This window comes from Gorilla gorilla, chromosome 5 (assembly GCF_029281585.2).
Source record: "Gorilla gorilla gorilla isolate KB3781 chromosome 5, NHGRI_mGorGor1-v2.1_pri, whole genome shotgun sequence".
NCBI lineage: Eukaryota > Metazoa > Chordata > Mammalia > Primates > Hominidae > Gorilla > Gorilla gorilla.
The window spans coordinates 65,295,797-65,308,492 of record NC_073229.2 but is presented as its reverse complement, the minus strand read 5'-3'; the positions used below and the strand labels follow the sequence as shown (position 1 = coordinate 65,308,492).

Genomic DNA, 12,696 nt, shown 5'->3' with positions numbered 1-12,696 from the left:
ATTCGTCAAAACTCACAGAAGTACACTTTAAAATGGGTGTATTTTATTCTGTAAATCATAACTCAGTATTCTGATTTTTTAAATTCAAATCTGATCATTTTCACTGTTCTCTTTGAAGTCTCCCATTTTCCTCAGAATAAAGGGGGAAAACCTTTGTAACAACCCCAGTTTATATACACATATAAACACACTTAAAGACACACACTCAGAACCTCCCCCAACAACACCTGACACAAAAGTTTTACAAAACAGTATTTAACCATTCTACGTAGGGGGATAAACTGACATTTTCTATTCAACTTCACTCCTATCCATCTTATTTATGTAAAATGCTGATCACAACACATTAAATTTAGTAAGCAAAGTCTACTAGATTAAACGCTTAATACATCATCTCATTGGATACTCATAACACTGTAAGATAAATACTATTAATATCCCTTTTTTCAGCAGATAGAGGTGATGGTAAAAATCTCATAAATACTAAATAACTTACCCAGGGAGACACAAGTCTGCCAGGCTCCAAAGTCTAAATACCTAAACTATATACCAGATTGTCTATATCCATCAAAAGATCTAAAAGATGATAAAGAAATATCATGAAGACTTGGCAACTGTTATTAGTCTGTTCCTGTGCTGTTATAAAGAAGTATCTGAGGCTGGGTAATTTATTTTAAAAAGAGGTTTAGGGCCAGGCGCGGTGGCTTACGCCTGCAATCCCAGCACTTTGGGAGGTCAAGGCAGGCATATCACCTGAGCCCAGAAGTTCAAGACCAGCCTGGGCAACATGGCAAACCCCACCTCCACAAAAAATAGAAAAAACATTAGCCAGGCATGGTGGCACACACCTGTAGTCGCAGCTATTTGTCAGGCTGAGGTGAGAGGATCGCTTGAGCCCAGAAAGTCGAGGCTGCAGTGAGCTGTGATCGCACCGCACCACTGCACTCCCGCCTGGGTGACAGAGTAAGAAACCGCCTCCAAAAAAAAAAAAAAGAGGTTTAATTGGCTCACAGTTCTGCAAGCTATACAAGCATGGCTCCAGCATCTCTTCCTGGTGAGGGCCTGAGGAAGCTTCCAATCATGGCAGAAGAAGAAAGGGGAGCAGGCGTATCACATAGTGAGAGCAGGAACAAGAGAAAGAGGAGGGAGGTTCCAAACTCTTTTAAATAACCAGATCCCAAGTGAACTGGGTGAGAATTCATTTATTACCAAGGGCATGGCACTAAATCATTCATGCCAGATCCGCCCCCATGGGTCAATCACCTCCCACCAGGCCCCACCTCCCATATTAGGAATCACATTTCAACATGAGATTTGGAGGGGACAACTATCAGCAACTAACTCATATTGGCAGAAATAAAAAACTATAGAATTGATATACACTGAAGTGCTGCACTAAATATAAAATCATATGCTATGATCTAACTTTATAAAGAATAACAGTTGATTGTCCATGACTTTCCTATTTACATCTCAATTACTCTGAAACTAAAAATCTCAGCCTCCACTGTCCTGTTTTCTAACTTTTCATAAGCAAACTAAAACATCATTTGTCACTCACACTGAAAAAAAAATGGGAAGTATATAAACGGGAACATTTATTTTATCTGGTGTCATCTCTAACTTTCTGTTCCAGTATTACTGCCCAATTCTAGCCAATTCAGGATCTTCTCTCAATCCAGAAGATATAAAATCAAGTAAACAAAGCATCCATTGCACATCATGAAAAGACCTTCATAAGTACCAGTCAACACACACACTGGGTGTGATAGGCATTAGTAATGCTCTAGTTCTACTGTTCTTTTGCATATAAAGCAAGATCATATTTTTCTGCCCCTTTGATGGTACACATGACCACATCATTGCTATGGGCCAATGAAATGCAAAAGTAATATGGACCACTTCCAGAGGGAAGCATTTAAAACTGGAACGTGATTTTCTATGCTCTGTTGCTCTGTCCTCAAAAATTACAAAAGCACAAATTGACAGGGACTTGCCACAAGACTAAAGCAGCCCAGAAGGTTGTGCCGCCACATGAAAAGCAGCACAGTGACTTGGCTAGCTGGACCAAACAAACTTTGCATGAAAGGATGTAGTCTTTCCTTGTGCTATGCCACCACTGAGATTTTGATGTTGGTACCACAATGTAAACTATCCTGACTTACAAAATGAACTTCCTAATTTCCTTAAACTGTATAATAAAATCTTGGTTTTCAGCAAAATTTCCAGGGATGGAGGCAGAACACGATGATTAAATGCATTTTACAAAGTTATCTAGAAACCTATGCATTTCAAGCCAAGCTTCATTTTCTAATTACCTGTGTTTTTACTTTTTTTCCCACATATTTTGCATTCCATCTTTAGTCTTTGAATTTCCTTTATGTCAAGTGTCTTTCTTCTGAAATTTCTTGAGTTTAGTTTTAAAAAAAAAAAATTTACCTCCATCAAATTGCAATTTGAGAAACAGTTTGATTTTTTTTTTTTCCTTTTCCAGGGTCAAATCTGAAAGTGATCAAAAGCACTTTTAATTTTATAATGCTAAGATCTTTCAACTATGCTGATGCTACTGGAAAATTTCAATGACTAGGATTTATATCACTTGCCCTTACAGCCTCAAAAGCACAAGACGTTACAGAATGATCACATTTCTCTAATAACTAGCACATACCATAGATGCATTTTTTCATCTAAAAAGAGCCCTGGCATTGGCCTGTCATAGAGTTAACTATGATCAAGTTTTTAGCCCATATTACCAGCAAGACTTTGGGTAAGAATGACACATTCCCTATGCCTAATTTTCAAAGACATGAGAATAAAGTGAGATAACGTATGTGACTATGCAAAGTATTCATACAGATATAAAGTGTTATTAGCCTATTATCTATCCCCTTCATTTCCACTCTCAATATAGCACTCTGATCTCTATTATACTTTATAGCCCCAACTCTATCTTCTGGAAAAACTTTCCTTCTCATTCAGATTAATTTATTAAATAGTTTTAAATATATTTAAGCAATCTTCAAAATATACTGTACCCCCTACTTTAACCCATGCTTTTAGTCTTAAATCCCATTACTCCCCCATATAAAACTTTCATTCAGCCAAAGTAGTCTGCCTAATTATCTTTTTACCATAAATTATCTAATACCTTTGCCAGACCTACAATGCACTCAGTACTCCTATAACTTTCTACCTTAAGAACCAATTCAGTGTTACTTTTTTTTTTTTTTTTTTTTAAGACGGACTCTCACTCTGTCACCCAGGCTGGAGTGCAGTGGTGTGATCTTGGCTCACTGCAACCTCCACCTCCTGGGTTCAAGCAATTCTCCTGCCTCAGCCTCCCGAGTAGCTGGGATTGCAGGTGCGTGCCACCACTCCTGGCTAATTTTTGTATTTTTAGTAGAGACTGGGTTGCACCATGTTGGCCAGGCTGGTCACCAACTCCTGACCTCAGGTGATCCACCTGCCTTGGCCTCCCAAAAGGCTGGGATTACAGGTGTGAGCCACTGCGCCCAGCCTAGTTTTACTTTTAATCCCCTTTCTGAAAGATATTTTTTCAAAGATTCTGTAGCACCTATCATCTTATCACATGTCTGCCATTCAGTCATGTAAGGCATTACAATTTATCCTGTTTTACACTGTTATTTCCCCCAATAAAATAAATTGTGGGAAAGATTCTTCTCACCACACCCCAAAATATGTCATAGTCAACTAAGCATTTGTTTACTGGAATGTGTTCATTTTGTTTTATCTCAATTACAAAGTAGCAACTCCAACAACCAAGTGCCAAATATGAACTAGCCAAGACATTGATACTGAATCAAAGTTACACCCACAAATAAATCTTTATTCTCTACTTTAGTCTAAAACATTGAAGTTAAGAATGTAGTAATATCTGCTAAGTTAGCCTGGTTTCTCCTCAGTTTTAGCTTACTTCTTAAACATAACAAATTAATGAGGTATAGTTTATGATTTGTAACTACAAAATAAAAATGAAATGACTTAAAAAAATCAATGAAGTAGACTATTCATATCTTTCCAAGTGAAAAACACTTAATCATACTAAACACAAAAAAAGATTGATGACATACTAAAAATGAAAATTTTACAGCTAATAGTAAAGTTGTTTATACTTAGACAAATCACAAAAAGCATTTACGAGGAATAAAACACACGTAAGCAGAAGGAAGACAAAAGTCTAGTGGTTAAAATACATTAAGAACTACTAGAAATTAACTAGAATATGAACAAGAACTCAAAGGAAAAATAGAAGAAATATCCTGAACAAGCTGTACACAAGGAACTGAAATGTGAAAAGATGCCTAGCTTCACTAGTAATCATGAAAATGAAACACCACAACATGGTGGATACTACTGTACATCTGTAAGGTTAGCCCCCCCCCAAAAAAAAAATTTTTTTTTAAGTCTGATGGTATCAGACGTTTTTAAATTGGTATAATTACTTGAGAGAGAAATCAGACAACATCTAGTATAGCTGAACATGTGTACACCCTAGGAGTCAGCAAATCTTCAGCTGTACACATACCCCAAAAAAGATGTTTACTGAAGTTCTAATAGCTAAAAATTTCTTAATAGCTAAAAATTGAAAAACAGTCCTAAATATCCAAAAAATATGTAATACTTAGCCGGACAATGGAATACTAGGCAGAGATTAGAAAGTAACTAATAGTAAAGGTGTCTCTCCTGTAATACTATATGTGCAGTCTTAAACACCTTGCATTCTGGGAGAAAAAAAAAAACACTAAAATACCACTTATTATGTGAAAACTTCAAAATCAAACACTAAAAATTCCAGTGACTATATAAAAAATAGAGTTTGCAGACCACTCAATTTATGCAAAAACCTATGCAGTTTGGGACCCCAACACTATAAACGAAAACAAATAATAACTAGAACCTACATAGATAGGCAATAACTTAGACTGCCCAAGCAGTCATGACTGAAGAATTCTTCAGTAGCTATTAAAAATGTAAAACAAAAAACAATTAAGTGGGAATGTTGGTTGGCTTATGGATGCTGAGACAGTGAAGGTGAGCACCAGGATTTAAGAGCCCTCAATGCCAGAACTGTAAACTTTGAGGAAGATACCCTTAGAGACACAGATGGTTACTTTAAAAAAAAAAAAAAAAAAAGGTATTCAGATTCAAAAGAACTCCAAGCTGTTTCCATTTTCTTGCTGAAGTCATAATCCTACAATCTTTATTACAGCTCTTCTTACCTAGAAAATAAACTAACACACTTTCTCATTGTCCTGACATCATTTCTCTCTACTAATTACCTATAAGCTAACTAGTGTTATAAAACCCATTTGTAACAGATGCAACTACATTATGTATCCATGTTGAAATCTCACATTAAATATAAAGAAAAGGTGCAATGTGAAACAATTATGTAAGTGTCTAAATCACACAAAATACTATTTGTTTATGCGCAGGCAAATAGGTGTAAAACTATGGACTAAAGGATACATACAACTTAAGAACACAGGTGGTCCTGCAAAGGAAGAGAAATGAGAAGGAGGTGATGAGAACTCAACCTCATCTGTAATGTTCTCTTTATTAAAAAGTAACACTGAAGCAAGATGGCAAAATGATAATATTCTGTACATTAAGTTCATATTCATAGATCCTTGTGTTCAATATCCTTTGTAAAATACTTTTAAAACTGGAAGACAAACACACTGCAAAGAGACAATGAAATGGGCATAAGTTTGTCACAAAACAAACTTACGGTGTCTAAAGTTTTTCATAATAAGCCACAAAAACGATTCAGCATTTCTATTCATCTTCCAGCCCAATTTGACTATCATTGTTCTTCAGTATAGCTATCTGAATTAGTAACAGGGACATGAGTTTTTTACAAGAAGCCTAGTTCCACCATCCACACTCCATATTCACAGATTTACAAAATAACATGCACCTTTTTATGTTTGTTTTTTTTTGAGACAGAGTCTCGTTCTGCAACCCAGGCTGGAGTGCAGTGGTGCGATCTCGGCTCACTGCAACCTCCGCCTCCCACGTTCAAGCGATTCTCCTGCCTCAGCCTCCTGGGTGGCTGGGACTACAGGCGCATGTCACCACTCCCGGCAAATTTTTTGTATTTTATTTTATATATATATTTTTTTTCAGACGGAGTCTCGCTCTGTTGCCCAGGCTGGAGTGCAGTGGCGCAATCTCGGCTCACTGCAAGCTCCGCCTCCTGGCTTCACACCATTCTCCTGCCTCAGCCTCCCAAGTAGCTGGGACTACAGGCGCCCGCCACTACGCCCAGCTAATTTTTTGTATTTTTAGTAGAGACGGGGTTTCTCCGTGTTAGCCAGGATGGTCCCAATCTCCTGACCTCGTGATCCGCCCACCTCGGCCTCCCAAAGTGCTGGGATTACAAGTGTGAGCCACCGCCCCCCGCCAATTTTTTGTATTTTAGTAGAGTTGAGGTTTCACTGTGTTAGCCAGGATGAACGTGCACCTTAATGTCCCAATAGGAAGCTTATTTTCAAATGGCCAGTGAATTTTAAATTACAGCTTTCCCCTGAATTTTAACATACACATCTGAAGTGATAAAGCCAACTACCTTATTAATTCGTGTATTATCCATTGCTGTTGATTACCTATGGGTAATTTTTTTTTAATAAAAGTTTTTCTTTGGAATAAAAAGATTTACAGAAGAGTTACAAAGGAAGTAGAAAGTTCCCACACTCTTAATTCAGTTTTGCCTAATGTCAATAGTGTGTATAACCACATTCCACTTCAAAACTGAGAAATTAACACTGGTACATTATTATTAAACTACTAACTGTATATGGATTTAATCAATTTTTCCACTAATGTCCTTTTTCTGTTCCAGAATCCAATCCAGGAAACCAAAATGTATTTGGTTATTATGTCTCCTTTGCCTCTTCTGGTCAATGTCAGTTTCTCAGTCTTTCCTTGTTTTTCATGACCTTGACATTTTTGAGGAGTACTGGCCAGGTATTTTGTAGAATGTCTCTGAATTTAGTTTGTCTGAGGTTTTCCCCAGCCAGGATCATGGACTTTGGGGAAGAATACCACAAAGGTGAAGGGAATACATGGTATCAACATAACTATCACTGGTGACATTAACCTGGACCACTTGGTAAAGGCAGTATTTGCAAAGTTTCTCCATTAAAAGTTACTAAGCTACTATTTTTCCCTGTCCATCTATTCCTTTCTTTTTTTTTTTTTTTTTTTTTTTTTTGAGACACAGAGTCTCACTCTGTCATCAGGCTGGGGTGCAGTGGCGCGATCTCAGCTTATTGCAACCTCCACTTCCCGGGTTCAAGCAATTCTCCCACCTCAGCTTCCTGAGTAGCTGGGACTACAGGTGCACGCCACCATGCCCAGCTAATTTTTGTATTTTTAGTAGAGATGGGGTTTCACCATGTTGGCCAGGATGGTCTCGATCTCTTGACCTCGTAATCTGACCACCTTGGCCTCCCAAAGTGCTGGAATTACAGGCATGAGCCACCACGCCCGGCCCCATCTATCCTTTCGTCTATTCCACACCTGAGGAAAGCTTTTGGAAGGGAGAGAGGGGGTGTGCGGAAAAGGAAATAAGTATTTAGAATTATCACTTGGAATTTTTGTTTCAATTTATCCTTTCTCCCGTTTATTTATTCAACCATTTATTTATATCAATATGGACTCATGTATACTTATGCTGTATTTTACATAAAAATCAAATACTAGATTACTGTGCTGCTCAAACTGTTCCAGCTCTAGATATTGGGAGCTCCTTCAGGTTGGGTTCTAAGTCCCTTTGACACAGGCCCACCTTTTGTTTTTTTAACCACTTAATTTTCTGCCACCACAACACGCTCCTGGCTTATCTTGTATCTTCATTACCCCAAACACCAGAATCAGTCATTTCTCCAAGGAGCCCTTCCTTTTATTACAGAATGGTATTTGGAAATCAAGATCTGGGCACTGGATGTACTCACGGCTACTGAGGTATCACTGCTTCTAGGCCTTCTCAGCAATAGGAGCTGAGGAATACATATATTTGTGTATGCACACTAACCCACATATATAAACACACACACATATATATACACAAAACCATTCCTGTATCTACCTGTACATGTTTTAACTAAACATAAATTCATACTGCTGTCTCTGACTATAATCTAGTAACCTGTGGTTAATTTTTAATCCCAGATTAAACTTTTCTCTATTACCTACCATACTCATAAACTATATACTCTGCTAGCAGGCATTTCATTAAATTTAACTTCTAGTATTAGTTATACTGAAACAGGAAAGAAAAATGTATTTCAAAATGGAGTTCCATGATAAATCATTCCTAATAGTAGAAATATACATTAGCATACACTCAAGATAACTATATAAATGCTTTGTATTTAACTTTTAACTTATTTTTGAAATCGGTGTTCTATAACTGCAATAAATTTTCTCTAAAAAGCCATTTTTCTTTACAAAAAAATGTATTAGAGCCCATCTTACTGTAGTCCGTCAAAATACCACTTTAAAGTGGAGAAAACAGGGAAATTGTGTGATTTGTCTAATACCACACTGCCAGCAAAGGGCAAAGCTGGAACTTAACTGCATTTAAATCCAGTTATTCTGACTTCAGTTTCTATGGTATCTGTATGACAATCTATTACAGATCAAAAAAAGAAGTAAATTCATAAAACAAAAAATAAAGTGACCTTGCTCTAAATATTCAATTCCCTACTATAGCCTCTCTCTGTTGTTTCAAGAGATAAAATATAAAGTGTAGTTACTTCACCTCTGAAAACAGTTACAGGCCTACCTCGTTTTACTGCACTTCGCTTCACTGCACATCACAAATAATTGAATTTTTTTTTTTTTTTTTTTTACAAATTGAAGGTCTGTGCAACACTGTGTCAAGCAAGCCCATCAATGCCATTTTTCCAACAGCATGGGCTCCCTTTATGTCTCTGTATTACATTTTTGTCATTCTTGCAATATTTCAAACTTCTTCATTATATCTGTTATGGTGATCTGTGATTAGTGATCTTTAATGTTACCATTTTAATTGTTTTGAGGTATCTCAAACTGTGCCCTTGTCAGACACCAAATTTAATAAATATTGTGTGTCTTCTAACTGTTCCACCAACTGGTCATTTCCTACCCTTTCGCACTCCTCAGGGCTCCCTATTCCCTGAGACACAATGATACTGAAATCACACTAATTAATAACCCTACAAGAGCCTCTAGTATTCAAGTGAAAGGAAGAATCACACATCTCTGACTTAAATCAAAAGCTAGAAATGACCAAGTGTAGTGAGGAAGTAATGTTGAAAGCTGAGATAGGCCAAAAGCTAGGCCCTTACACCAACAGCCAAGTTGCAAATACAAAGACAAAGGTCTTGAAGGAAATTAAAAGTGCTACTCCAGTGAACACACGAATGATAAGAAAGTAAAACAGTCTTATTGCTGATATGAAGAAAGTGTGAGGCCAGGCTCACACCTGTAATCCCAGCACTTTGGGAGGCTGAGGCAAGAAGATCACCTGAGGTCAGCAGTTCAAGACCAGCTTGGTCAACATGGTGAAACCCTATCTCTACTACAAATACAAAAATTAGCTGGGCGTGGTGGCGGGCCCCTGTAATCCCAGCTACTCAGGAGACTGGGCAGGAGAATCACTTGAACCTGGGAGGCAGAGGTTGCAGTGAGCCAAAATTGTGCCATTGCACTCCACCCTGGGCAACACAGCAAGACTCCGTCCCAAAAAAAAAAAAAAAGAAAGAAAGTTTGAGTCATTAGAAGATCAAACCAGCCACAACTTTTCCTTAAGCTAAAGCCTCATCTAGAGCAAGCCCCTAATTCTCTTCAACTCACTGAATACAGAGAGGTCAGGAAGTTGCAGAAGAAAAGTTTGAAGCTAGCAGAGGTTGGCTCATGAGGTTCAAGGAAAGAAGCCATTTCTATAACATAATAGTGCAAGATGAAGCAGCTAGTGCTGACAGAGAAGCTGCAACAGTTAACCAGAAGATCTAGCTAAGATCACTGATGAAGATGGCTATGCTAAACAGATTTTCAATGGAGATGAAACCTTCTATTGGAAAAAGGTACCACCTAGGACTTTCATAAGTAGAAAGAAGTCAAAGCCTAGCTTCAAGGCTTCAAAGGACAGGCTCACTCTCTTGCTAGGGGCTAATGCAGCTGGTAATTTAAGTGGAAGTCATTGCATATTCACCATTCTGAGAATCCTAGGGTCCTTAAGAATTATGCTAAAACTATTCTGCCTATGCTCTATAAATGGAAAATCAAAGCCTAGATGACAGCACATCTATTTACAGCATGGTTTATTGAGTAATTTAAGCCCACTGTTGAGACCTACTGCAGAAAGATTCTTTTGAAAATACTAATGCATATTGATGATGCATCTGATCACCCAAGAGCTCTGTTGGAAATGTACAAGAAGATGAACGTTGTTTTCATGCCTACTAACATAATATCCATTTTGCAGCCCATTGATCAAGGAGTATTTCAACTTTCAAGTATTCTTATTTAAGAAATACATTTTGGCCAGGCGCGGTGGCTCACACCTGTAATCCCTGCATTTTCTGAGGCCAAGGCGGGCAGATCACGAGGTCAGGAGTTTGAGACCAGTCTGGCCAACATAGTGAAAGCCCATCTCTACTGAAAATACAAACAATTAGCTGGGCGTGGTGGTGGGAGCCTGTAATCCAAGGGGAGGCAAGGAGAATCACTTGAACTGGGGAGGCGAGGAGAATCGCTTGAACCTGGGAGGCAGAGGTTGCAGTGAGCCAAGATCGCCCCACTAAATTCCAGCCCACATTTCGTAAGGCTATCGCTGCCATAGATAGTGATTCTTCTGCTCAATCTGGGCAAAGTAAATTGAAAACCTTCCGGAAAGGTTTCTAGAGTCACCATTCTAGAAGCCATTAATAACATCTGTGATTCATGAGAGGAGCTAAAAATATCAACATTAATGGGAGTCTGGAAGAAACAGATCACAACCCTAAAGGATGACTTTGAAGGGTTCAAGACTAAGTGGGGGAAGTTAACGGTAGATGTGGTGAAAACAGAGAACTAGAATTAGAAGTGAAGCATAAAGATGTGACTGAATTATTGCAGCCTTGTGATAAAATATGGACAGATGAGGAGTTGCTTCCTATGGAGGAGCAAAGAAAGTGGCTTCTTGAGCTGGAATCTACTCCTGGTGAAGACACGGTGAGTATTGTTGAAATGACAATGAAGGATTCAAAATATTACATAAACTTAGTTGACAAAGCAGAAGGAGGGTTTGAAACGACTGACTACAATTTTGAAAGATCTACTGTGAGTAAAATGCTATCAAACAGCTCACATGCTACAGGGAAATCTTTCACTAAATGAGCAAATTGATGCAGCAAACTTCATTGTTGTCTCGTCTTAGAAACTGCCACAGCCACCCCAGCCTTCAGCAACCACTAAGTCAACAGTCATCAACATCAAGGCAAAATCCTCCACCAGCAAAAAGATGGTGACTCACTGAAGGCTCAGATGATCGTTAGCAATTTTTACCAATATTTTAAAATTAATGTATCCACATTGCTTTTTTTAATATAATGCTATTGCACTCTTAATGCAGTATAATGTAAACATAACTTTTACATCACTGAGAAATCAAAACATTCATGTGACTCACTTTATTGAAATATCTGCTCTACTATGACATTTGCTCTATTGTGGTGGTCTGGAACTGAACCTGCAGTATCTTCAACGTACCCCTGTAGCAGAATAAAATACAGTCGGCCCTCCACATCCGCAGGCTCCAAAACTGCGGACTCACCAATTGTGATACTGCATAACAATTATTTACATAACATTTACACTTTATTAGGTATTATAAGTTAACCTAGAGACTATTTAAAGTATATGGGAGAATGTGCATAGGTTATATGCAAATACTATGCCATTTTATATAACAGATCTGAGCATCTGCATATTTTGGTATCCACGGTGTTTCCTGGATACTGAGACAACTGTATGTTTTCATACTTGGAGGTGAAACCACAACTAAAATAAACACAAGTTTATTCAAGAAATAAATATTAACTATGTATCCATTCTGTGCAGGTATTCTGCTAACAACTACTGTCCAAGCTGGACAAGCAAATGAGATACATACTCTAACCTTCCTAGAAGAGCTCATAATCTAATGAGGCCAGGGAATGAAGCTGGATGTCAGAAAACTAATACATAGAAAACAAGACAATTATAACTGATGTGTAAATACACAGATACGCTTTACTTTTTTTCTTCTTCTCTAAACTACTGAGAACTGTATAAGTTTGTAATTGATAAGAGCCCTAAAGATTGTTTTCTGGCAGAAGCGACTAGAATACTTACTAAAAAAGGAATGTTTGGTAGTAGTTCAAGAAGACAGTTTGGCAGATAACTGCTATAATGCTGAAACACAAAAAGTATGACCAAATGCATTTTGTTGTTGGAAAAGCAACAAAATATAATGAGAAGACCAGCGAGGCAACTGTCCCAGGCTTCAGTTCAAAGTCTGTTGTCTTAGCTAACCAACAGTGGACAAAAATCACTTAACCTCTCAATCTAAATATCAAGATATTTAAAATGGGGCTACTATCTGTCATAACTATTTCACAAGTACACTGTAGACTCAAATGAGAATATATACAGCAAGCCTGCTTT

The 12,696-nt window shown here is 37.8% G+C and overlaps 1 protein-coding gene across 3 annotated transcripts in view; it reads right to left on the bottom strand.

Annotated features, from left to right (window-relative positions):
• CD2AP (CD2 associated protein) overlaps window positions 1–12,696 on the bottom strand; it is a 147,355-nt gene that overhangs the window by 108,915 nt on the left and 25,744 nt on the right. The window lies entirely within an intron of this gene.